Here is a 5,171-nt window from a genome sequence, read left to right as displayed (position 1 = left end):
GCTTCCACAAATTTATCTTTAGACGCTCAGTAGCCCGTAATATAATTCGTATAGCACATATGAAGATAAACTTAAGGAAATTTTAAGTATAAGGCACAACTATGAATACGGGTACAAAATGTCTAACCCCAGAGATTATATTAACTATAAATACCTACTACATTTATATTTTAGTAGTGTTATAACATACCTATTTGTTACATTCTTATCAGATTCAATAAAATATGTTAGCAGGGCCGGGCATATTTCAAATAAAAGAGAAGAAGGTATCTTGTATATTTTATTTCAAATAGGTTATTTAGTATACTTTAATACAATTTTAAATACAATTTCTATATCTTTATTTGTAATTGCAAAGAAATCTGTTCTTTTTGCTGAACTTTTGCACTAGTTTATCTTTACTCTTCACCTGGTGAAAAAAGGATGAACGATAAACTGATTCAGAAGTTCAGCCAACAAGAACAGATCTAAGGATTATTAGGACTTAATAATAAAGAATTTTTTTCAGTATTTCATTTGACATGGATCCATCAAATTTGAGTTCAAATAAATTCTCTTATGCGCATTAACTCATAGATAGCATTTTGTATTTCAAGTAAAAATTTTGGAAGCATTTCGTATTTTTGTATAAAGAAAGGAATTTTGTATTTGAAATAAAAAATTTCGAAATATTGGTACCTTGTATTTTAAACTGAAAAATTAAAAGCATTTTTAATAATGTAATTCAAATACAAAAATATTTTGTATTTTGTATTTTGTATCTCAATTACCTTTTGATGTATAATATTTTGCCCGGCCCTAACTATCAGTATATTATAACTTCAATGTATTATTAAAAAATTGCTTATTTCTATGATTTATATATATATAAGAGGTGGATAATAACAAAGTAAAATATATTTAGAACGTGTTAACTACGAAGGCAGTATACGGAACATTGCAATAAACAGAAATAAAAAATAACTATGAACAGTGAAAGTTTATTCCCAAAACAAGAAATAAATCAACAAGAGGAAACAAGTAACGAAAAAAATGTACCTCAGCAGTACGGTAAGACTTATGAAGTTCAGAACTAAATTCTTCAGTTTTGGTAACTTTCTGCATTGTATTTTAATAATTATCACACATTTACGACATTTTTTTTCAAATTTTCTTCATATCAATCGCTCTTATTAATATTAAGATGTACTCTGAATCTCCGACAAGTTCAAATCGGCATAATATAGACGAACATGCTGAAATAAGACTACATAAATGCGAAATATGTGATAAAACATATATGTGTAAAACGGCATTACGTCTTCATGAAACAATTCACACTATAAAAAATAAAATGTTAATTTTAACTCAAACACATTGAGTGAATTTTCTGAGACATGCAAAAATGTTAACATCGACACAAAAATGTTAATTTTAACTTTTTTGCATGTCTCAGAAGATCCACCTAATATCTTTGAGTTAAAATTAACATTTTATTTTTTACAGTGCATAGAAAAAAACCATTCCGTTGTAAGTATTGTGGAAAAAGATTTAGGTGAGTGATTAAGTGTACCACACGCGCGCGCACACACACACACACACACACACACACACACACACACGCACGCACGCACGCACACACACACTGACGCACGCATGTACGCACGCACCCAACATAAGAGTCAGAAAAGTACATTGATAATTCAATATCAATGATTAATTTGAGTAGTAAAAAATAATAAATATTGCAATGTCCTTTTGCAGTACCAAAAAAGCCCTAAACATCCACATGGAGACAGTGCATTCCGATATATAACGTTTCAAGCCTAATAAGGAACAATCTATTGGACGTGCATAATATAAATGCGAATCGTGTAATAAAGAGTGTAAGTAGAATATGCGTGTTCATGAGAGGATTCATAAAGGCGAAAAACCTTACCATTGCGTGTTTTGTGGAAAAATATTTAGGTGATTGTTTATAGTGAACAACACACACACGAAATAAGAGTTAGGAGAATTCTTGTAAATTCAATATCAGAGTGATTAAATTATCAAAAATAGTAAATATTGAAACTGTCACTTTGCAGTCGGAAAACAAATCTGAGATCCCACGAGGTGGAACAGCATTACAATGAGGAACGTTACAAGTCTAATAGAAACCTACATACTTAAAGGTAAATCGTATAAATGCGAAACTTGTGTTAAAGTGTTTAGTTTTTTATCGCGTCTGCGCGCGTCAACATGAAACAATTTATATAGACGTACAACATTATCATTGTGAGATTGGTGGTAGAATGTATAGGTGGATACTTTATTGCAATAAACAAAGAAATTATTTGATATTTCTAGAGTCCCTGTAAGAGAGTTGTGTCAATCTTGTATAAATTTTCATTGGCTTTGAAGTAAAATGGCGGAACCAATCATCGATGCTGTTATATCCCCACTTTTGAGTAATGTGAACGCGGTGGTTCAGACTTTAAAAGTTGTAAGAGTAGAATTTACGTTAAATTATATAATATTGACAAGTAGACAATGTTAGAACGTCATTTTCGACTACATAATATCTGTATCTTTTATATATTTTTAATTCGAAAGCTTTATAATAATGTATAGACTTACTTATAATTTTGATATTGTAAGAGCTGGGTCGAGAAAAATATCGAGACTCCACCGGTGCCGGGACTTAAACCGAGGTCTTGTTGCCGTTTATGTTAGCAAGCTTTCGTCTTGCCTGCCACCATGACTTTACGCTCTTCGTAGTATAAGGTCTAGCATTCCTTTCTGCTAGAGTCCCAATTAGACGCCATTTTACTTCAGATTGACACAACTCTCTTATAGGGACTCTAGATATTTCGTCTCATAAACTAAAATGAAGTTGTAACAAATGATAAATATTGCTACTGCAACTTTACAGACATATATCAAAACTAAAACGACACAAAAAGGTTTATAGAAATAATTAATGTGTTTACGAATCTAAGCTATGTGAAAATAATTCCTATTCCAATTGGTACCTAGATTATCATATAGACTCGGAGTACAAAATTAAATGACAACATCCTTGTGAGGTACGTGCTATGAAATTATCGTTTCTTCAATTCTTTCTTACTTGGACGACGTTGCGTTTACGTTTCTATACATTAATTATATGTAAATATGTTAATTTTCTGTTTGCATAAAAGTCTTTCTAATCAGATCTCAATAGCCAAAATTCTGTACAATAATGATAAAAATCCGTATCACACTGTTTAGTTTGTAGAATTTTAAAGAAAATTAAGATTTTGTATAAGCAGCCGAAATTAGATTATACATAAAAAAAATTATATATTCTATTATCACAATATTATTTCTTTTCGTATTTCTGGTACATGAAATAATAATTATATTATTATGTATACAACATTGCGGTTAATATACGGGGTATCCAGAATTTGAGTGTCATAAAGTCTAAAGTGTATAGAAGATTAATAATTTAAGAAAGGAAGTTCTATATAAAAACGTAATACTGGTTTTTGCTACGTTTTGAAGAAAAATATTTAAATTCCATACACTGTAGGAATAATTATTTATTTTTTAGGATCACACTTTCAACCACAATGCTATATAATAATGAACTGCGATTGACAACGGGATATTATAGATAATCCGATACAATTATATGTACCCTTAATAAGAGTAATAACCAATCAACGATGAAGGAAGTTGAGAGTACAGATGTAATCATTCAAAAAAATATTTTGCTGATGGATATAGATTTCTAGGTATTGCAGCGTAAAATTATTGCTATTTTTCGTATCAGATGAAATATTGTATGTGACTTATAGAATTTATAGCAGCATCACTCTAGCACCTTCTAAAAAATTTAGACCTTATTGCCAATTATAAATTACTGTATTGCATAAATATGAGTTTTGATACTATAACTAGAACAATCTTCATGAAGAATAATACCTGCCGAATGTAACTGTAGCATCAAGAGATAATATGGCAATGTACATCTAGTATCATAACTAATTTTTTTTAGCTGTACCTAAATTATATAACCTTTTTATACCAAGCGTGTTCTGCTTTAGTCTCCAAATCTGAAACGCAATTAGGGCCATCGACATAAAAAAATTCAATGTGGTATAAAGATTCAGGAAAATCTTAAAATAAAATATTAATAGATGTTTAAATGACGCTTATTAACACTTACAGTCCCCGAAATCTTACTTACGTTGAGTCTTTTGCACGTATCTAGAATGTTCGTCATGCGGCAGGATTAAGTTCGTACTCCAAGATGTAACACGTCCACTGCGCCACTAAAGATAATAAACTTATGCCCGGTATAATAACGTGATACTCAACTTGACTTGTTCAAGGGTTCAGCTCTTATTGAGATCTGATATTCTCGATCCACTGCACTACTCATATCGCGCTGATGTGCCATCAACGTAACAATTTTTTAAAATGCTAAACAATTGGAAGGATTATATAAACTATGTTAGATGTGAAGATCATATATATCTATTTGTTTCCCGCTACTACTAGTCTTTTCCATGTATTTTATGTCCAATTACTTCACGTCTAGGGCTGCGTTCCGTTTCACGCATATGCGCGCATTCCCCTATACTATACGTGACGTTTACTATATAAAATGCGCGCATATGTCTGAAACGGAACGCAGCCTAGATAACAATTATCTAGGAGATATCTTCTAGAATACAATTTATCCAGGAGATATTTCCTGGATAAAGTTATCCACAATTTATCTGGAAGTTAAGAAAATGATAATTACTCAAACCTTATAACAAGACGATTGACCTTTACATGAATAGATGCCACACATTAATTTTCATTCTACATTTCGTTAAATGTTTAAGTATAAATTCTACCTCTTTCATCTATACTGATTAGATGTCAAACATATGTAGTATCGCAATGCTTGCTAATCATTTATATATTTTAGCTAATTCTTCGTATCTAGATAATTTTCGTTACAACTGTAAAATCACTTTCTTTTAAGTGATATTTTTTCAAGATATAGTTTTATAGATGGGACATTTCCAGTGGATATAATTTTAATACTAGACACTCTAAGGTATATTGTAATATAAGTAGCATCCTTATAAGCGTATAATATTTCATAATAAGGAGTTTTTGCAATACCGTTTATCCCAAACAGGGTGAAAGCTAAAAACACGTTATTCTTT

The 5,171-nt window shown here is 30.7% G+C and overlaps 1 long non-coding RNA gene across 1 annotated transcript; it reads left to right on the top strand.

The window, feature by feature from the left end:
• Nucleotides 1-913: 913 nt before the first annotated feature.
• Nucleotides 914-3,610, top strand: LOC108775243 (uncharacterized). The gene is made up of 5 exons (XR_001940754.1): nucleotides 914-1,050; nucleotides 1,744-1,865; nucleotides 2,067-2,153; nucleotides 2,894-3,047; nucleotides 3,557-3,610. It is a non-coding gene; the product is annotated as an uncharacterized LOC108775243 (long non-coding RNA).
• The last annotated feature ends 1,561 nt before the right edge of the window (nucleotides 3,611-5,171 follow it).

This window comes from Cyphomyrmex costatus, unplaced genomic scaffold, assembly GCF_001594065.2.
Source record: "Cyphomyrmex costatus isolate MS0001 unplaced genomic scaffold, Ccosl1.0 scaffold29, whole genome shotgun sequence".
Taxonomy (NCBI): Eukaryota; Metazoa; Arthropoda; class Insecta; order Hymenoptera; family Formicidae; genus Cyphomyrmex; species Cyphomyrmex costatus.
This window is presented reverse-complemented; position numbering and strand designations above follow the sequence as displayed.